The sequence below is a fragment of the Crocuta crocuta genome, unplaced genomic scaffold (assembly GCF_008692635.1).
Source record: "Crocuta crocuta isolate KB4526 unplaced genomic scaffold, BGI_CrCroc_1.0 scaffold116, whole genome shotgun sequence".
NCBI classification, from domain to species: domain Eukaryota; kingdom Metazoa; phylum Chordata; class Mammalia; order Carnivora; family Hyaenidae; genus Crocuta; species Crocuta crocuta.
This window is the reverse complement of record NW_027531562.1, coordinates 4,345,540-4,368,674: the sequence shown is the minus strand read 5'-3', so window position 1 is coordinate 4,368,674 and position 23,135 is coordinate 4,345,540. Positions and strand designations below refer to the sequence as shown.

At 37.7% G+C, this 23,135-nt stretch overlaps 1 protein-coding gene across 1 annotated transcript in view; it reads right to left on the bottom strand.

The window, feature by feature from the left end:
• Positions 1-23,135, bottom strand: part of PRKD1 (protein kinase D1) — a 319,505-nt gene that overhangs the window by 80,179 nt on the left and 216,191 nt on the right. The gene's annotated exons all lie outside the window — the stretch shown is intronic.

The following is a 23,135-nucleotide window of genomic DNA, read 5'->3' as shown; positions in this document are numbered from 1 at the left end:
AGAGAGAGAGAGGGAAACAGAACCTGAGGCAGGCGCCAGGGTCCCAGCTCTGAGCTGTCAGCACAGAGCCCCACTCACAGCCAAAACCAAGTCTGATGTTTAAGGGACTGAGCCACCCAGGCACACTCAGGATAATTAATATGCAAATATGGATTGAACTCTTTGTGCAAAGTCAGTAAAGATAAGATGCAACACTGCTTGGCTTTAGTGTTGAGATGCCATTCTCACCCACAGCTTTACAACTGGTGGCAACTCCCTCTCTCCTCTTCCCACTAGTGAAAGTTTCAGGGCATTTTGAGAATAGGCAAAATGTGGAAGGAAGCATGAATGAAAGGATAGTTCAATCAGATTTACAAATACTTGCTCTTACTTAAAAAGGTTTTGCTTTTTCTTCTCCAGAAAGACAACCAGAAATATTAATTGGGGGGAAAAAAAAAAAACTTGATGGATTGAACTTAGATCAGAAGATGGTATACTTGAATATGACCCTGAAGGGGAATGTCAGAAGGGTGGTGCCCCACTGGAAGACAGGTAAGAAATCTGAGCAGCCTCTTTGGGGAGACAGAGTTGTTTGACCTCGTAAGGTAATAAAACCAAGCATTTATAACTAGGCGGCCTCTTCTCCAATAAGTCAGAGGGATTTAATACACATGCTGGTGAATTCCAGTCCACTTTTTGAGAAATGCATGTTAGCATATCACACTCATGATGCAGGGTATGTTTTGTTTTCATATATTGTTACTGAGTCAGTATAATACTCCTGCAGAGTACTGAAATTCATTATTTTTTTAAATTATATTTTTCCAAATAACATTGCTCATCGTGTTACAAAAATTTATTCTTTTTGTTGTTGTTCATATCAAGAACTAGAATGATACAGAGAACTCAAAGTAAAAGACCACTCACTTTCCCTATATTCTAATGGGTAGAGGGTATATCTTTTGAGACTCATTGGCATACATAGCCTAATGTCAAGCCTACCCAGTACAGTCCAGAAAGCGCCATCCTGGGAGGGAGAAGAGCTAAACCCAGCTTTGCCACTACTCAAGTGACACTTCACCTAATCATCATGAGCCTGTTTCTCATACATAAAAAGAGAAGATCTGTCTGACGGTAACTTCTCCAAGCCCTAAACGTTTACACTTCCATTAATGTTAGGACTGTGTACGCATGATTTCAGAAGGTTATATTCAAAGAGAATTTGGAGGAAAACTTAGGCCTTACATGTATTGTTCTATTCTGTCTTTCTCTTCCTTCTGATTATCTTCTTGCCTTACTTTTTCAACACACGTTTGTTAAGCACCTTTGATGTTGTCAATAGTACAACTGGGTATAAGATCTTATGGTGAGTAAGACAGCTTTACAGAGCCTACAATACTAGCAAGAAAGAAGGTAAAAACAAACAAACAAACCCACAATAAGTATAAAACAACTTCTAAGGTTCAGAGAAACTACAAAATGTGACCTAAGATATGAAATAGAACTAAAACCACAACCCATAGGTGTTCTGGCCCCCAATTCATGTCCTTTGCACCAGACCAGTGTTACATCTTATCTTCCTTAACTCTTCCCCAGGTGTTATATCCAATAGCCCCATCATGTGGGGAATAAATAATTGCAGTTATCCTATTGCGGCCTTGGGGAACACGCTATGAGCTAACAAATCACTCACTGAGTGTGCTTAGAAGTGCTTAAAAGTTACCGCAAGTGTGTAAGGTGTGATAGAGGGCGTACTAAAAATGTAGGCCATTCATCTTTGCTATGTAGTTGTCCAAAATTAGGAGGATGCTTTGAGCGTATCACATCACTCAGGGCAGGTGATAATAGAATATGAAGGAAAGTGAATCCCTTCCATCAGAAAGAATATTGCTGACGGTTCACAGGACATACAATTGGACCATAATAAGAAAGAAAATTTTAATGGTTTGGTTTTTGAGCCTTGAATAAAAACACCTTATTACAAATTAATGTGCTTTATTGTTGAAAATCACCTGTCATCATTTTATTAAAATTTTTGCTTTTACTCAGTTGGAAAGATAATTAAAATAACAAGAGTAATTAAGACATATTGCTTTCTTAGTATATATTGGATACTATGCTAAGAGATTAAGTATGTGAAGAAGAAACTGACCAAAGAACCTCAAACGACCATGCAACACTGCCTACATGAAGTTCTGAATAATAATCTTTATAAAAAGGATTTCAACTGAAATAAGTTTGAGAAATTGCATGTTATGTTTCTCACTTCAAGAGTCACAGTATTATGGTCGATGCTTATCAGTAAAGGAATATGATTTGGGTACCAATCAGCTACTTTTGTGGTCTGGTCAAAATATGTCTAATTTGGGAATGTGAAATTCTCTTTAAAACTGAGTTCTCTTTAAAAGTGGACAAAATTTGCTTTTAAAATATCAAAGAAAATACTTTGTGCCAATCATTAACTCCTTGTTCCTGCCCCACACACACCAAAAGTCACCCCTCAGGACCAAACATCTATGACAATACTATAATACCAATTAGGTAATAATTACTGTAGTTTTCAAAATAAGAAACATTAGTATTTGAAAATACTTACACTAAGGTGCACTTAGATATTTTTGAATTAAGCAGAAAAAAATGTAAATAATTAAGCTGACCATACTCCTTCTCCACTCACCAACCCCCCATTTATGTCAGGTACTTTTTTTTTTTTTTTTTAGGTTTTGAAGGGTATTAACATTCATAAGCAGTTAGCATCCTTGACTTATGTTTAAATGCCATTTTCTAAAGTTCAATTTTAATATTCTCCTGTTAATTTTAGAATAATTAAATACATTTTTAAAATAAAACTACCAAGTGTGGGAAGGTTTTCCATCCATTTTAAATCAAAGCACAACATCCATTCATTATGAATTTACCTGTTCTGCACCCTGGGGGAAATCAGCATTAGCTGAGTGTATGCATGCCATCTCGCCTAATCACAAAATTGCACTTCAGAGATAATCACTTAGTACAGGAAAACAAAGTGAATGCTGTAATTCCATTTCACTTAAGTTTTGGAATCAAAATGGACAGATAAGAGAAGGAATATTAAAGTGTCTAGAGATTCCAAGAGAGGAACAATGTGCTATCTGTCAGTTTGTCATAATCAATCAATCGACCTAAATTAAAAGCATGTGACAGGGCTACAAACTCAGCACAATGGGCCCCTTATACTGGTATTTGTGTCTCTTTGATTTGCTCTATTCAAAGTCTATTGTTATGCTCCAGTGTGCAAGAGAGGAGAAAATGACATGCTTTCCTTAGTCACTGAGCATTTGAAACAGGTAATTGAGCCAAAAACTCTAAAATAATCAGTAGTTCTCTTAAGGTTCATTATGAATTGTTGCACAAAATGGAATAAACTGTTTGGTTAGCAGCACAGAAGAAAGGAGGCTTCTGAAGCAAAATAAATAATCTCTGGAGGTCAAAATTATTTGCATAATAAAATAAAATAATGTCAGCTCCTCTAAGATTTCCAGTAATTTTTTTATTGGTAATTTTGGCAATTTGGGAGAAGTATTAACTCTTTCCAGCACTGACAATTTGGGACAGATATAATAAAAGAAAAAGGTTAACACGCTGCAAGTATTATCTCAATTTTTCATAAGCAATCTATGACATGGGTATTTTTATCCCCACTTTACAAATGAGAATACTAAGTCTCAGTGAATTAAGGAGCTGTCCTAGGTAACAGAGAATAGACAGTCTTCACACCCTGAACAGTATGAATTCTCTAAGCCATTCTGAATCAAATGATTATATTTCTCTGCCCATTAGAACACTATGGATTATAAACTGAATCTTTATGAATCGCTAGAAAAGATTTTTTAAATTGGAATTAAATATAACACACTATCCTTGTATCATGCATCTTTATCTCAGAGATGCAAAAGATACTAGGGGAAAAAAAGAGTCCATGAAATTAACATGTAGAATGAAATTAATTCAGATTGTGATCAAATATCTTTTTAAAAGCTTTCTGCATGAACTTCATTTTGAAATCCTTCTGCCTCCAAACAAATTGGAGTTAGTAAAAATAATGGGTTTGTAAATTGTTACAAAAATCAAAGGTAATGCCTCACTAACAGCCAACTGGAATTTTGTGTCCATACAATAACCAGTGTTGCCACATTCAACTGAGAAGTCTGGCCAAGAGCAAAACATTATGAAGTTTTTTAAAGCACTTAAGATTTGTTGTAGATAAATTTGCTTTTTCCTTAACCTCTAGAATATTGAAAATAGCTTCTGCATACCATTCCCAGATAAATACACATACTCATCAGCTTTAGGTATTCAGTGGATAAGAAACCCTATCTACTTGAACATCCTATCATGCATCCAGGTACACATATACATATACCTAAATCATCCTCTGTTCCCTGAGAGCTTCCATTACTGGAATGATTACTCTTCACATTATCAGTTTATTGCATTTATGAATATCTCAAATTAAAAGAAAGATTTTATTTACACTGAGACCCAACACTTCTCTGTAACTTATATGTGGCCCATGTCTTTCGTAAATTAGTTCACGGTGGCCAAGCAGTCTTATCTTCAAACATTGAGTTGACTGATGCTGGTTTTACTAATATATCTACAACCTACTAGGTAATGTAGTGTATGTTTGAAATAGAGGAATGACAAGGTTGTTGTTCAGGGTTCAAAGTCAAATGAGGATGACAGACCTGTAACTAATCATAATAGAAAACGCAGGGAGGAAACACCAAAGAAAGTGTGACTGGAAGCCTGGGTCTCTCAGAGAAACCTTCATCATTGATAGATACTGAATAGAGAATCTTGAAGAATGAAGGGTGCTACATCTAGAAAAATAGAGAATGGGATTAAGAAAGAACATTTTTATATAGTCCAATTTTACTTAATTATAGCCAATTTTAGGATTATCTACATATTTCTTTATAATTATCATTACGGTGTGTTCTTGATGTATTCATCTTTGGTACACTGTTAGGACAGTTAGCAGAGTGACTCTGAACTTCCCATGTGCCATGTACCTGAAGGATGACAACACATAATCTCCATGCTATTGTGGCCCAGACATTTGACAATGCTTGCAAAACTAAGCTTGTATATGTCTATACTACCTCTGTACCCTCATACACTCATATCTAGCCCCTGAGGCTGGTGATTTATTTCTGGTTCTTCATTTGTCCCAGGCTCTCCAAGCCATGGATTTTTTAAATGTTTATTTATTTATCTGGAGAGGGAGAGCACAACCTGGGGAGGGTCAGAGAGAGAGGGAGAGAGAGAATCCCAAGCAGCCTCTGCACTGTCAGCACAGAGCCTGACATGGGGCTCAAATCCATGAACCAAACTGTGAGATCATGACCTGACCCAAAATCAAGAACTGGACCCTTAACCCACTGAGACATCCAGGTGCCCGGCTCCAAGTTATGTTTGTACCAGCTTCTCCCTTTGAAGAAACGACATGAGAATTTCTATTTTTGACTCGTATCTGACCAGAAAAACATTAGTGAGGTGCAATGATGAGAACTTGGGAGGCTATGAATATTCCAGAGGTTATAGCAGCCAAGAGAAAGAAACCCATAAAATGTTCAGATATGTTGATTATGAATTTAGTTCATAAAGTTCTGGGAAAATATTTTATAGATCTGCAGCCAGAAGTCCTTAAAAAATGGCTCCAAAAGGAATGATCTCTCAAGCCAATTGAAAGCATAATAACAAGTGACTGTAATTAGGAAGCAAAACAGGGGGTTAGCTACCGAAACTGGTGTAATGCTCAGGGAACTCTCTGATAAGCTCATACTGAGAAAGAAAATGCATCAGTTACAGCAGGAGTGGCAGAATCCAGTGAAGGTGAACGTGGCTCAGAGCCACCCCAAAAAGACACAGAGACAAAAAGCTGAAGCTTTGAAGAAGTCTGAAACACAACAAAAGATCTTTTAGTTGTGTTACATGTGGAAAGAACAAAGCAAAGATAGTCCTGAACCATGAAAAAATAAAAAAGCTAATCTATTGAGTTGCAATGTTTTCACATCTGTCCTAGGAGAAGGGGACTGACTGTTTTCAAACAATAACAAAAAATTAGAAGAACAAATATATTTGAGAAGAAAATAGAGTAGGTGAACCAAGATTACCTAAGGGCTTTAGATGAATTATTTTAAAGAGACCCAAATAATTTATACATGAGGGCTCGAAATTCACTTTTAACATTTAAAGGTTTATTTTTTTATTTTGAGAGAGAGAGCATGAGAAGGGGAGGGGCAGAGAGAGAGAGAAGGAAAGAGAGGATCTCAAGCAGGTTCTGTGCTGTCAGAGTGGAGCCTGGTGCAGGGTTAGAACTCATGAACTGAGAGATCATGACCTGCACCGAAATCAAGAGATGGAGGCTTAACCACCTGGGAGTGAGCCACCCAGGTGTCCCCCACTTTTAATCTTAAGAAAACATCTACCACAATATTCTATTAATATTCTAAAAGAATATTATTGGGCTTAATGAAATTATTCTAAAGGCCTTCTCTAAAAAATAAGAACATATTCTGATAAGAATGGGAAAGTTTAAAAGGAGAATAGTGAAGAACTTCAGCCTTAATTGATATCATAATATTCTGTAACACTATGATATTTAAAAATGTGCTGGCCGTGCACAAGACAAGAGAGAAATTTAAAAAGACAGATACCTATAGAACAGTAATCCATTCTGTGTATGAATTTAAAATATGATAGAGGAAATATCATAAATCAATACAGCAAGAAAACATTTACATTTAACAAATTATTAGCAATTAACTAACTACGGGGAAAACACAATTTAGGAGCTTTAGGAATTAAGAAAAGAGCAAATTTCCTATGTTATATATGTGTGTGTACATATATATGTATATATGTGTACACCCACATATAGGTATGTGTAACATTATGTTATATATATTATTCCTGGTGAGTAAAAAGTTAAACACCAATCCAAGAAAACAGAAATGAATGCTCATCAAGCCTATAAAAGAAAAATGACTTTAGAAAGTAAGAGGAGCTCATAAATCTTAACAGTGATGGAAGAAACTGAATGGGAAAGTTCATCAGCACGATCATGTAAGCAGGCACTACTGGGTGACTTGCCAAATGGGTCATAAGCAGAGTTTTTTTTAAGCATAGTCACAATAGGTTTATTTATAATAACTATATAACGCTAGGTCACAGAAAGTCAATTATGCCAATACTTTCGGGTACTTAGAATATAATTACTAACACTTGAGGAGAGACCCCATCTACTGTTAGACACCTGACATGCAGGTGACAAGGCCTATGTTCTATTATAAAAATTAGGAAAGTTTGCATGTATTTATTCTTCCTCAGAAAGAAATTCTTCTTCTTCTCTCCCCCTTTTTTTCCCTCCTCTGTTTAACCAGAATCAAGCGGCAGGACCACAGGAGTGTTTGATGGCAGGGTTAACACCCTGCTCAGGAAACAGGAGCCAGGAGAGTTATAATGTCTGTGTGACCCCCCCACTTTGTTTCCCCTCCCAGGCAAGTCTGTGGCTGTTGTAGAACATCTGCTTTAGAAGGAACAACGCCTCCTTCCTAGAAGGAAGAAAAAGATACAAAGTAGTACCCCATGTAATTAAGGCTAGCTATAGGGCTGAGTTACTTTATTCCATCTATCTCTATACTGAGAAGTCTATCCTCAACATTAAGTAAGCTACATACCTAGTGAGGAGCTTGAACTCACAACCCTATGATCAACAATCACATGTTCTACTAATTGGGAGACCCAGGCACCCCCGAACATACTTTTTGCTGGAAACACTACTGAGGTATTCTCCCTGTCTTTCACACAAACCTTGGATCTGCTTAGCATGTGGCTACCCCTAGGTAGCTAACTGTTTATCCCCAAATTCAGCTCTGAGAAGCCTTTGGAGCTATGATTGCCCCCACCTGATGTAAACTGCCCTATTCTCTGTTCTCATAGGCTCCTGGGAACACTTGTATTATAGAATGTATCACTCTGTATCGCAACTCTTTAATCTGTTCACATCTGACATAACAGATTGCTGGGGATAGAGATGAAATCTTCTCTCAGTTTATATGCACATAGCAGGTGATGGTTGAATCATATAACACAAAGCCTTCAAAACTTACAGACTTGTCTGCAGTTCTAAAGATCTGTATTTTAAGTCCCAGCAATCTGCAAATACAGTATTTTTTAAAAATTTATTTCTGAGAGAGTGAAAGAGACAGTGTGATCAGGGGAGGGCCAGAGAGTGAGAGGGAGACACAGAATCCAAAACAGGCTCCAGGTTCTGAGCCTGCTGTCAGCACAGAGCCCGACATGGGGCCGAACCCACAAACCATGAGATCATGACCTGAGCTGAAGTCAGACAGACGCTTAACCAACTGAGCCACCCAGGTGCCCCTGCAATATAGTATTTGAAGTTCAAAATCAAAGCCTGTCAAAACCATAATTTGGATCATGTTTTAAAAAGTGCTGAAAAGCATTGCTAGTTTGCATTACTCTAAAGTCAGTAAGGTGTAGGTAGTGATGAAAATCATGGACACTGTGTCAGAACAGACCTTGCTACTACTAATCTTGGCCATAGCCAATAAGTGACCTTGAGTGAGTCACAGTTCACCTCTCTGAACCTCACTGTCCCTGTCTATTAAACTGGCTTAGTAAAGCTCACCTGACTGGGCTGTGAGGAAGACACAAAGTAATTAGCACAGTCCCAGTGGTAGTTATCCACCAAAATGTCTTAATATAGTTTAGATGAACAGTATAGGCTTTGTTTGATGAAATAATTGAATACTATTATTGGTAGTATTATTAATATTATTTATAATTCTTATTATTGTCATCTTCAATATTAATAGAAGGCAATACTGCTTTTAAATCTATTATCAATGCACAGCACTTAAAAAAAACCTAAGGGCTTTAAAATCTATTACTGTTTGTTCCCTCTACTACCTTATAAAGAATGTGTTTCCACTCCAGAGGAAATTGCTTTTCTATCCACCGCTCTGGTTAACACTAATTAAATGGAGCTAAGCCCATAGGACTGTGTCTAGTTCTTTCTCTAAAATGAATCAATTAACAGTTGGGAATTGCCGTGGGGACAGAAGGGTCACCATAGCCTGATGTGACTGAATGACAAATGCCACAGCTGGAAAGAGATTAGAGAGCATCTCAGGTCAAGAAAGAACATAAATGGTTGCCCCATGTGTCCAACATAGAGGAAAAAGAAAATTAAGTAAAAATGTCATGGAGTCAAACTCTAACTAATGAGTGCAGGCTCTGCAGGCACCCTGAATGAGGGAAAGAAAGGTCAAGTCTGTTTCTTAGAAAGCTCTGGGCGTACAGGAAACGTTATACCTTTAAAAGGATAATGACCTCATTTACATGAGGAACACCCGCATATAAATCGTCCTTTAGACTACTTACTAAAGGTTGGCTGACAAGGCTAGGTAGGTGCTATCTGAAATGCTCTGAGAAGCAGCAAAGGGTGTCACTGATGTCAAGTACATGTGCACACAGAGACACCGGGCCTAGGTCCTATAAGCTTTGCTTTAAGTCTCACTGTTCCTTTCATAAAAACAGATGCTTACTTTTGATTCATAAACAAAAACACCTGTGAGATCTGCTGGGTATTCCCACTACAGGAGAAGCAAGAGCTGAGTGCGGACTGAATGGAATCCAGGGCTCACTGCAGGCAGGAGTCATTCTGGGTGCTCCTCGGGGCACCAAGAGAAGGGGACATGCGGCTGACGGACGCCCCGGGTTCTTTTTGAAGAAATCAGGCTGACTGATTCATTGGTCTACTCTGGCTCATCAGAATAAGAGCTTTATTCATTGAAAATCTGAGTTTATGCTTTTTAGTTAGCTGTACTGAGGTACAACTTACAGTAAGTAAAATCCACCCTTTTCTGTGTACCATTTTGACAAACATGTAATTGTGTAACTAACACCATAACCAAGATATGCACCAATTTTATCAACTCCTCCCAAATTTCCCTGTGCCCCTGTGTAGACAATCCCCTCGTCATCCCCAATCCCTGGCAACCACTGATTTATTTTCTGCCCTTTTTCCACGATGTCATATAAATGTAGCCTTTTGAGTACAGCTTCAGCCAAAGTGATGCATTTGAAATTCATGCATGTTGTGTGTGCATCTACAGTTCACTCCTTTTTATTGCTGAGTCGTATTCCATTAGTTTGGTTAATAACCTACCCTTTGCTTACCAATTCCCCAGCTGAATCCTTTCAAAGGCCATCAGTTTATCTATTTACCAGGGCAGGAGGGTCATATTGAGATTGAGGGTGGTTGGTAGCCAGGGTCCAGAGGCTTGGTTCCAGTGGGGAGGAAGGGGTGGAAAGGAATGTTTATTTGTGCTCTGTAGAGAACATCCATAACATGGGGACTTCACTGTTATAAATGATTTCTTTTTTACAACACTGGACAGCATGTGACTTTGAGAGGAGATAAAGTGGCCTCTCTGTATTTTATTTCCCGCATCTTTTGAAATGGGTGTAACTACAAACTCAACTAATAGTTTCACAATCATTCCAATGAGAAAACATTTAAAAATAACAGTGCTATATTTTGGCACTACACTGTGGTAGAACACAAACTATGGTAAAATAGAGTACACATTTTCTCAAATATATATGCATATGTAGATTTATAATAATCTTACATTTTTTACCACTAGCAAAAATCTTACATTTTTATACCACTAGCAATAATAAACTCAAAATAGATCATAGATTTAAATATAAAACCTAAACCATAAAACTTCTATAAGACAACCTTAAAGAAAATGGTTATGACCTTGGTCCAAGCAAAGATTTCTTAGATACAACACCAAAAACTTAATTTTTGAAAACTGATAGACTTTATCAAAATTAAAAACTTCCAATATTCAAAAGATCTATTGAGAAAATGAAGAGAAAAGCTACAGTCAGGGAGAAAATATTTGCCAAGTACATTTCTGATAAAGGACTCATATCCAGAATATATTAAAACTCTCAGAATATATTAAAAACTCTCAACAATATTAAGAACCCAAAAAATAACAAGAGATCCATAGGTTTGAAAGACAGTTGATCAGAAAAGCTCTGTAGATGTTAAATAAACATATGAAACCTAGTTCAGTGTGGGAACAAGATAGATTTAGTGAGCTTTGGTACACTAGTTTGGGACCATTATCTCCATGTATGATATTCTTTCAGTCACAAAATCATTCTTGTTCTAAATATTTAATTTATAAACTAACAATTTGGGGATATAGCTCAGATACAGGTCTATCTATATTTATTTTTGGATCTTATATCACATTCCATCTTTGTAAATGAAATCACACTTTGATCCTACTTAAGAAAATATTTTGGTAGATCAACTCATCATTACCAAACAAGTTTTAGAAAACACCATAAGTAACTGCAGATTATGATTTTTAATCTAAAATTAACTATGTTTGGACAAGCTTTAATTAATTTTGTGTAACAACTTCCATGTTTTGATTACAAAAATGCTCTGCATGTGTATAGTAAGTGAATTATTATTGCAACTTTGTTCATTTCATCATTCAATATACATTTTATTCTCATATGGTACTATTATAGTCTTATCTGATTTTTATCATTTACTTCAATTCCATTTTCTCTCGTTTTAAATTGCAAATCCCAATGTCATTATTATTTAAAGCAACAAAGGGTTAATTTTATCAGCATATAAATGCTAAACAAGCTATCTAGTGATTTCAGGATAACAGAGGACAAATAACATAGGAAAAAAAAAATGTTTAAAAGAACACAGGTGTAAATTATTATCTAAATTTGATGTTTCCTATTATGGTTTGTTTATGTAGTAATATTTTTCAGCATCAAGAAGGAAGGGAACAAAGCAGAGTTCAAATTATACATGCAATTCTTAAAATGTGGATAGTAGCTCCATTCCTACTCTAGAGGAATAGTCACCTGTGATTGAATAGTATTCCATGTGATGGCAGAGTTCACTTTGTGCTGGGCATGTATATAACACGGGGGCAGAAATAACTGTGCTGTTCAGTACAGTGCAAGGGATTAGGAATGGAGCTCTGCAGCAGGACTGCCTGGTCTGAAAGCCAGCTTCACCACTTGTGAGGGGTCTGAGCTTGGTCATGATTCCTGATGCTGCGAGTCTTGATGACCACATCTGTAAAATCAGAGTGGTAACTATAACAGTAATTCAGACTTTGAATGTGGACAAATTAGGCTAAAACTCATAGACACTTTCAAGAGGGAAGTTCTGGAGAGTATTTTAGATCATCCTGAATGCAGATATACATATGGATTTTCCAAGTCATCATACCCACTGCAAATAACTATCAGTGTGACTGTTTTCTCCAATATTTATACTTCATTTCTTTTTGTAGTGTTATTCCATTTGCTAAGAACTTCCAGAACAATGCTGAATACTAATAAGGATAGCTCTTTTCTTGTTTAATTAGACCTTAGTGAGATCATGACATGCACATTCTTGTGAAAAATAGTATTATTGGGGCCCATGGGTGGCTCAGTATGTTAAGCATTCGACTTAACCGACTCAGGTTATGATCTTGTAGTTTGTGAGTTTGAACCCCGCTTTGAGGTCTGGGCTGACAGCTCAGAGCCTGGAGCTTGCTTCAGATTCTATGTCTCCCTCTCTCTCTGCCCCTCCCCCACTCACACTCTGTCTCTCTCAAATATTTTTTAAAAATTTAAAAAAAAAATGATGTTATTGATTTAAGTTAACTATTTCTATTGCTTCAAAATAATAATAAAATTCATGACAGGTTATAAAAATTGACTTGCTAATAATGTCAAATCAAATTTTTATTCCTAGAATAACCTACTTGGTTATTTTGTATTATTCTCCTGTATTCTTATGAATTCTATTTTTCTCAATACTTTATTTAGGACTTTTGTACCCAGAAAGCAAAAATATTTCATCATTTGCATGTGGGTTCAGATTCCAGATATTCCCAGGTTTTAAGTACAATTTTACAACTAAGTAACTGGGTGATTCCTGCAAGTATTCTATACCTCTGAAAAAGGCTTATCATAGTGCCTAGTGAATGGTGTTTCAAAACATTAACCATTCCAACAGCGGGCACAGTCTACAATTTCCTTTTGGTCTTAGTCTATAGGGGTTGCTCTAACAAAATATTACAGACTGGATGGCTTACAAACACCAGTTTTAGAAGCTGGGAAGTCCAAGATCAAGGAAATTGCAGATTCAGTGTCTGGTGAGAGATTGCATCCTGTTTCACAGATGGATGTCTTTTCCTGTCACTAACAGTACAGGGCAGATGGGGCAAAAGAGCTCTCTGGGGTGTCTTTTATAAGGGCACTACCCCATTCATGAGGATCTACCTTCATGACCTAATCACCTCTAATACCATCAATTTGGGGGGTAGGATTTCAACATGCAGTTCAAGGACATAAACATTCAATCCACTGCAATTTTCTTTTCTTATTTATACTATGTTTACCAGGTTTCAGTATTAAAGTTTTGGGTAAATAATTTTTTATGGATTTGGGTAAATAATTAAACAAGATTGTCAAGTTTTATGTGTTCTGAAATAGTTTGTGCTTAAAAATTTCACCAAAATTGACACACGTTTTTTTGAGTGGGCGGAGAGAAAGTTGGGGAGTTGGAGTATCTTATACAAATTTCAATTTTTTTTTCCTATCAAAAAGTATGTGTGTGTGAGTACATGTACCAGAGAGTATAGAGGACATTCCAGGGGCGCCTGGGTGGCTCAGTCAGTTAAGTATCCGGCTTCAGCTCAGGTCATGATCTCATGGTTCCTGAGTTTGAGCCCTGCATCAGGCTCTGTGCTCACAGCTCAGAGCTTGGAGCCTGCTTTGGATTCTGTTCCCCGCCTCTCTCTGCTCCTCCCCCACTCACACTCTATCTCTCTCTCTCAAAAATAAATAGTAAAAAAAAAATTTTAAAAAGAGGACATTCCAATGGATTATTACAATCCACATCATATGATAGTGAATATAACTATTAAAATGTAATTCAGTGTTTAATTGATTCTAATTGCATTTCTGATGAAAATAGTGGATTTTAACAAAAATGTGCAGATTTAAATTAATAAATTGTGAATATCTGAATCACAACACAATTAGCATACATTTAACATGATAGTCCTTACCTTAAATCATAAAATATTATTTGAAATGATAAGTAAGCATTAAAATAAACATTAAAAACAGAGAATGTTTTGTACATTAACTTCCAGCTTTAGATAAGATAAAAACTTTGGCCATTAGAAAATGCTGCATGTTAACGGAAGGCCATATGGCAGGAAAGAGTGCAATCATTTTCCTGGATTCCTTTTAGTAAGCTTCCTAAATGAAAATGATAAAGGAAAAAAAAGCACAAAACTCACAAACCAAGCCATGTGCCATATTTATCTAAAAAGCTGATGAAAATATACCCTAAAAGTGGAAGATATTAAAAAGAAAAGTGGAGGGGAGCCTGGGTGGCTCAGTCGGTTAAGAGTCCAACTTCAGCCCAGGTCGTGATCTCACAGTCTATGGGTTCTAGCTCCGTGTCAGGCTCTGTGCTGACAGCCCTGAGCCTGGAGCCTGCTTTGGATTCTGTGTCTCCCTGTCTCTCTGTCCCTCCCCTGTTTGTGCTCTGTCTCTATCTCTCAAAAGTAAATAAATGGTAAAAAGTTTTTAATTAAAAAAATAATATAAAAAGAAAAGTGGAAAAATAAACCTTTGAAATGGAAGAAAACTGATTTGATAATAAGTGGAAAATAGATTAAACGTGTACCATGTGGCAATTTTAGCCCATCTTCCTAAAGTGTGCTATAAACATAATATTAGCAGAAGTGATTCTGAGCAAAGTGTTCCAAAAGGTGATTTTGCCTGTAGGATTATTACATGTGGTAGAGCTTTGAAGTCTTTTCAAAGGCCATTGTTCTTGGCACTCAGAGACTGGATCTGGCCTTCAACATTTCTTGGCTCACTCCACATTTACAGTAACACTCTCTGGATTATCTCTACACTCGACATGATTAAACCAAACAAATACAGCCTCCTCCAACATATTTAAAAGAAAGTAGCAAAAGATTCACAGTCAGTCCTCTAGGATTTTATATTCCAGCTGAGGAAAGATGGCAAATACACTAAAAAGCAAACAAAAGAGGTCAAATAGACTATAACAAGTATGTAACCAAACATGGACTTGGAGATTGTAAAGGTCAGGAAGAGTACCAGGCAAGGAGAAGGGAGACTGCCTAGAAAGATATGCTGTAAGAGATGAAGAAGAGTATAAACTTTGGATTGAGGAAGAAACAGAATTTCTCAGCTAGAAACACAATGAGAATAAGGTTCTGAAGAGGAAATAAATGTGGGAAGTTTGGGATACTGAAGGAATGAGCATAAGTGAATGAGGTTGATATAGTCAACAAGTGGGAAAGACTGGATAGTTTATCTGGGATTACCTGGTGGCCAACCTTGGTATTTCAAGTTGAAGCTCTAGAATGCAGGAAGACATTATTTACACTTTTTTTTCAATGACTGGAATTTATTTTAGTTAAAAGTACCACATATACAAAAGAATGTATGTAACATATGAGAAGGTTAAAGAATTATGATACATAGTCATTGTATTTTCCATCCAATTGAAGAAAATTACCATTATCTTAGAAACTGCATTGCGATCCCCTCCCCAGCTAGACAGATTATGTAGAAAAGTATTTTGGTGAGATTTGCTGACAAATGTTTAGAACATATAAAAGGAAAACACAGAAAGTACAGAAACACTTTAGGAAGCAACAAGAATCCTGGCAGCCTTGAGCCAGGAAAGAAGCAGTGGCAATACAGAAGGGACAACATAGAGGATGTCGTTACAGAAGAATCGAAGGCAAATATGATTCCACATGTTACTTTTGTGCTTGCTTATTTTTGTTGCTGTTTTAATTTCCCTTGTTTTTGTATCGATGAAACAAAATACTGGTACCACTAATTTTTTTTCTTAAATACTCTATTGTCAAGTTGGTTTACATATATCACCCAGTGCTCAGCCCAAGAAGTGCCCTCCTCCATGCCCATCGCGCCCCTTCCCCTCTCCCCCATCTCTGGTACCACTAATTAAAAAAAGAAAGAAAGGAAGGTTTGAAGGGAAAGCCCATGTTTTAGACCTATAGTTGAGAGAATGAGACGTTAAAGTGTAAAACTACATCAGTCTAGTGGAGACAACATGAACCTTTGAGAAGAAGTAGAGCAAAGAGATAAGAGTTTAGGCTTGACGGCTAAGAAAGAACCAGGAGGAGGGATTGTTAGAAGTGGAAACACAGGGCAGGGGGACCCAGGAACACTCAGTGTCACAGTTAAGGGATGAAGAAAGCCTTTGGAGAGGGTGAATTGTGTGGCCTGAGAAAACACCTCCATACTTTTTAACGTCAAGTCAGTTAGATACCTTTGCAAGAGGGAGCAAATGGGCAGACGGTAGCCTGCTGGAATCTGAGAAAGAAAAAGAGAAAAGAGAGGAAAGCAGCTGTGTACGTACTTCTCTCATTTAGAAAGCCAAAGGAATCTCTTGTATTGAAGTTTCTCTTGTCCAAAGCAGTTGGCATTGTAAGCTGGGAGAAGTTTGCAGTGATGGTTTTAGGTTACTGAATCAGGAGTAAGAATTCCTTGGATTATAGCCATATAATGATAATTCTGCTGAGGCAACCCATAACTAGCTCTCTAGCATCCCAGCCTCTTTACGCCTTAAGAAGGAGAAACAGGGGCACCCGGGTGGCTCAGTCAGTTGAACATTTGACTTCAGCTCAGGTTAAGATCTCATGGTTCCTGAGTGCGAACCTTGTGTCAGGCTCTGTGCTGACAGCTCAGGGCCTGGAGCCTGCTTCATATTCTGTGTCTTCCTCTCTCTGCCCCTTCCTCACTTGTTCTTTCTCTCTCAAAAATAAGTAAACATTATAAAAAAAGAGAAAGAAACAAAAACAAATGCATGTTTCCTATTAATGCCCAAGCAGCTGGGCTTTCAAAACCTTCCTGTGCCTCCATCTCACAAACTGCCTATATCTACTGCAGAAATTCTTGGCTGTGGCTGTGCAAAGCTCTACTCTCGACCTCTAAAGAATAACTGTTCTGATTTCAAGTATAGTTATGAATTCTTTAAAACTCTCATGAGTGAACAAGATTAAGAATCACTCCCTAAGAGCGAACTCATTGATTTTAAGCCAATCAATAAAAAAGGACTTGGAACCTAGCATCAGTTTCTTATTTTTAAAGTTATTAAGGGCCATATTTAAAGAAAGATGTTGGGGCTCCTGGATGACTCAACTGATTCAGCATTTGACTCTTGGTTTTGGCTCAGGTCATGATCCCAGGGACATGGGATCGAGCCTCGCGTTGGGTTCTACACTGAGCATGAAGCCTACTTAAGATTCCCTATCTCTTCCTGTCTCTCTCCCTCTCATTGCCTCCTCCCCTGCTTGCATGCTGTCTCTCTAAAAAAAAAAATGTAATCATCATCCATAATTTACTAAATAGGGAAATAAAATAGCATTATGTATAACAATTTTAAGAACATCAAAGGACATATCAGAGCTGGACTGTAGAAGGATAGTCAAAAATGTATGGCCTATGCTATGCTTCAAAGCATAGAAGCGAATATGCCAGTGTAACATAAACCTAGGAAAATCATAAACCAATGAAAAAGAGTCTAAATGAAGTAATAATTTTCAATCTTCGAAACATTCTTTACGACTATCAGTGTTTGTCTGCAGGTTCAGTAACTCTGGTCTCCATAGGCAATGCTGTGGAATATGTCCCATAAGAACAGGGAGTGATGGGGCAAAACATGGGCCATATATGTGCCGTCCCTTGCCTGGCATCTCTATCTCAATTAGCTACTAGGATAACCAAGGGAGAGAAGCTATGTGGTTCCCCATCTGAGCATTCTAACATATACATGTAAGTAGTGTTTTGCTCTTGGCCACTATGGCATGAAATATTGCCCAAGACAGCAGAGAGTCATAGTCTCAAGGCTATGGTACTGTCCTACTAAAAACACCACTTATGGAGAGCTGATGGCCCATCCTGGGCCTGGGTGAAACCGATTCTAAACAGCAAGAAGCAGGCTTACATCTCACTGAGTCTTTGTTTTGGATAAGAAGCATTTAATTCTAATCCACTATGCTCACTTGGTATCTACTTCCTGCCTATTCCTTCTTTAAAATTCTCAAGCTCTGAATTCAGCTTGCCCTGGGGACATCCATTTCTAAAGAAGCAGACCACCAGATGAGGGAATCAAGGTGACTGTTGATGGAATCAAGGACAACCACATTACCTGGTCCATTCTCAAGGGAAAGTTACACTGTAATTAACTGGTCAGATTGCAAGACACTGTGTAGGCAGCCCTATAAGTGGGTGGAACACTCAGAGGAATAAAGCTGGCTCAGGGTAAGGAAAAGTATGGTCTCTTTTGTTCAGTCTTCCTTGTAGTCTAAGAGGTGGGAGGTGAGGCTACCTTTCATTCTATTTTCTCTAACTGGCTAGGGAAATCCACAGCTGAAGCAACTGCACTCATCAACTTGACCTATATGTGGAGCTAGAATATCCACTATAGTAGAATAAATATGACAGTTCTAAGTCAGGGCCAAGAGCATATGCTCTGGAGCCAAAGTCCTATGCCCAAGCCTTTATGGCCTCCTTCCCTCTCTTCTATTTTTCATATAATTGACTGTGAGTGAGTATGTATGTGTGTGTCCCCACTAGATAACATTGTATTAAAGCTCATCAAAGACTTGCCCTGTGTATTTAATCCAAAAGTCTAAATACAAATCTCATGAAAGTTTTATCAACAATACACACCAAAGTTTTGGGAAAAAAGTTAAATTCTTGCTAATTAAAATGTGACTCATGGATCTGAAGCATCACTATCCAGGAGCTTCTTAGAAATGTAACCTCAGAGGGGCACCTGGGTGGCTCAGTCGGTTAAGCTTCTGTTCAGCTCAGGTCATGGTCTCATGGTTTGTGGGTTCGAGCCCCACATTAGGTTCTATGCAGACAGCTAAGAGCCTGGAGCCTGTTTCAGATTCTGTGTCTCCCTCTCTCTCTGCCCCTCCCCCACTCATGTGTTGCCTCTCTCTGTCTCAAAAATAAACTATAAAAAATTTTAAAAAAAGAAATGTAACCTCAGACAACCACACTTCATGCTCTCAGTCCTTATCCTGCCAGACCCACTGAATCAGAATCTACATTTTAACAAGATACCCAGGATATTCAAATGCACATAATGAGATCTGGGACTTTTGAGCTGATGAGGTTGTGGACTTTGAGTTGATTCTATAATGACTTTGGGTCATCTTGGGATGTAGTCAATGTATTTTGGATATGAGTTGGACATGAATCTTTTCAGGTAAGAGGGAAGACTGTGATAGGCAGAATAAGTACCACCTCTCCCCACAAAGATGTCTACATATAAAGCCCCCAAACCTGTAAATATGTTATGACAAAGATAAATTAAGGTAGCAGATGGAATTAAGGCTGTTAATCAGCTGACTTTAGATAGGGAGATTATTTTGGATTATCTGAGTTAGCACAATATAATCACAATTGTCCTTAAATGTGGAAGAAGGAAGCAGAGGAGTCAAAGGCAGAGTGATGCAAAATGAAGAGGATTCACTTGGTCATTGCTGACTTTGAAGATGGTGGGCCAAGGGCGAGGAGTGGGGGCAGCCTCTAAAAACTAGAAAAGGCAAGGAAACATGTTCCTTTAGGCCACTGAGACTCATTTGGACTTCTGACCTCCAGAACTATAAGATAAATTTGTGCTGTTTTAGGCCAATAAATCTATAGTAATTTGTTAAAGCATCAAAAGAAAACTAATACAGAGAAACACTGCTTCAGCTTTGCTCTGTAGAGTTCCATACCAGTATTTTGGGATAAATTTCTGCTGCAAAGAAAGTATTACTTCTTGTTTGCCTGCCCCTTTTTCATATTTTATATTCTCTTGCTTTATATTTTATAAAGGGAGGCTAATGCATTAAAAAAAAAAAGCTCCTCAAACTTTATTTAGCTACTGCCTCCAATTTTTGCTCACAGTAAAACTTCAAAGTTTTCTTATGTACTTTCAAGTCTGCTCCCTGACCCTTTGTCTTTTCACGATAATGAGAATATGTGACAAATTAAAAAGCTTAAGAATAAAAAGGAAAAAGAGAAGAGAAACTAGTGTCCTGGCATATTCATTCTGCTTCTGAGTAATCACAAGTTAATTATATTTATATGTGTCCATAACAAAGAAGAGTAATATTTTCACACTGGGTGAAGGGAAAGGTGTGTAAGTTGCCTGTTACAGAGTGTCCACATGGGACCAACCTTGCCTCCCTCATGTCACCAGTCAATGTGTATTTGCAAAGTCATTGTGACAGGCATTATTCTCCATTGTGTTCTTAGTAATAGGAACCAAGCAGAGACTTTTATCATGTTGAAATTATCAGGTGGGCACATAGACATGTCAAGTAATTACACACTTGAATATGTTTAAATTAAGTAAGGAAAAATATTATCTTTGAGAAATGTGTCTCTTTTGCCATAGCTATATTGTTCTGTCCTTTGTGTAAAACCAGAACCTGCCCTCATGGATCACGGTTTCGATTTTGTGCATTTTTTTTCAAGTACGCAACATGGCACAATTTGTATTCAAGAATTCACATGCTTAATGGTGAAATGCTTTGAGAAGGATCAGTACAAGCCAAAAACACTAAGAGAACGCTGAGAAAATGAGCAGTTAGGTTTTTGAAATTACTGAGTATAGATGTAATTCTCAATTATACTACCAATGACATTTGCCATAGCAAAAAATCTACACTGAATCTAAATACAATGAACAAATCGAAAGTGAAAACTAGCAAAATGGCCATAGATCACTGTATATAATTTGATATCCACTGAATCATAAAGTGTACGTGTCTGTGCATGTGAGGATTCATGTAATTAAGGGATTAGGTAGGCAATTTGGTTGTGGTTCTCTATGACACCAGTTCACACAGAAATGCAAATGTCATATCTGGGATTATCAACAAGGTTTGGTAATTATTATGTACTGATTTATCTAGTATCAATTAAAATGAGGATACTGAAGTTTGCACACTGGTAGGAAAGAAGATACAAATTAGGAGAATTTCTGTTAACCTCTATCTTAAGGGCTTTTACTAGACCATCCTTATGACTCAAAGGGTACATTGGGTTCAAGGTCATGTTTAAATAATTTTACTTTCCCTTGTAAGTTTCAAGTATTTTGTAAAATTAGCTCCAATCCTTCATGTAATTAGTTGTTCAGTTGGGATGAATTATGGAATACCTACAAAGATGACATACAGAAGTGTGCCAGGGAAAAGCCAAAAGGCGAATCAGGGCTTGTGAGGAAAAGTGTGGATGCTTGCTTAGGGAAACAGTATTCAGCAGATAGTGAAATGGAAAGTACTGGGGGCATAAGGGCAGAGGGGGTGCCAGATTATGGTCAGGTTTTTGGAAGATTAACATGTAGAATGGTCTATGGAGAGAATGGACGGCATAGGGTCAAGGAAACTAGTTAGAAAGAGCTACAGGGGTTCTGAATAGTAAAAACAAAGGAGAAAAAAACAAAGGCAAGTTATGAACTTGACAATGGATGCAATGAGAAGTTATTGAGAAATCAGTCAACTGAGCTCTTTCAACTGACTGGAAACCAGATGCTACCATCAATGATAACAGATCATCAGCAGGAGGTATGAGTTGAGCTGGAGGAACAGCGAGTTCTGTTCCGGATTTAATGAGCAAAAAGTGTCAGTAGGATAGTAACTGGAGATGTCCAGCAAATGGTTAGAAATGTGCTTCAGGAGAGACAGAGGCTAGGAGACAGACTGTGATTAAAGAAGGTAGCCACCCCAAAGGCAATTCTTAAACAACACAGGAGTGAAACAGTCACCAACAGAACAGGCAAAGAGGCCTAGTGGAGGTCTGTGGAGAGCGGGAAGAGCTATAGTCAGAGAGGAGGCAGGAGTTCAATAGAAGGTAAGAGAGAAGTAATGTCCAAATAGGGGTTTTAAATCAGTACCACATGCTGAAGAGATGACTATGAAGCAGAATATGGAATAAGAAATAGTAATAACTAATATTTATTATGCATGTGGCATATATCATGCACTATGGTAAACACTTTATATGCATGATCTCACTTATTCCTGACCCCAAAACACCACTAGGTAGGTGCTACTGTCATCGTCAATTAACAGATGATAAAATTTAGACTTTTAGAATTTAAGGAACTTGCCCAAGGACATAATGCTAGTTGGGATTATCAGAGCACGGATGCACCCAAGGCAACTGAACCCCAATGACCATTTTCTCACAGTTAACAAATTCCCTGTGCCCACATGTACCATTGCTATGGGATTTCTTTAATTGAACTGTCCCTCACACTTCTTAAAACCAGCCCTTAGAGCCCAATTCAAGGACCAGTGTTTCCAGAAAGTCTTCCTGGACTCTTCAAATATTCTCTTTATAATACTAACAGAATTTGCTCTTCAGTGCATCAAGACCATTTAGTTTTATGTGCTGTCCTGTATTATACCCCAATAATTTAAGTGCATTGTTCTCTCCTCAACTAAGTTGTTGGAAAAGGCCAATGACGACTCATTCATCACCTTTTACATTCTGTACCCCACAAAGAGCTTATCAGTGAGAGGTGTGGTGTACCCAGTGAGGAAATATTTGTTATAAATTAAACCATGTCTCCAGCCTCTAAGAGAAATTAGAACTGGGTGAGGGTTACATGAGCAGAAATGTTCTCAGTTAACAGGATGGTTCTAAGAAAGCAGAACATTTCCAGCCTGTGCAGGCTTGAATGGATGATGACGTGGAAGGAAAGACCCTGCTCACTGGGTGGGGCTAATAAGAACTGTTCTGAGCTAAAAGTTCTGTAAATACATTTGGCTTCTCATGTGAAGTCACATGAGAAGTTATCACAACCCTGAGACTGTTAACAAATTAAGGAATACAATTTTTCCAGTGGACTAACAGATTTAGCTTATGTTAGAAGGAATGATTTCTGAATTGTGAAAGAATTCCCTCCCCCACCCCCCTTTTCAGGGAGTATTCTACAAAAA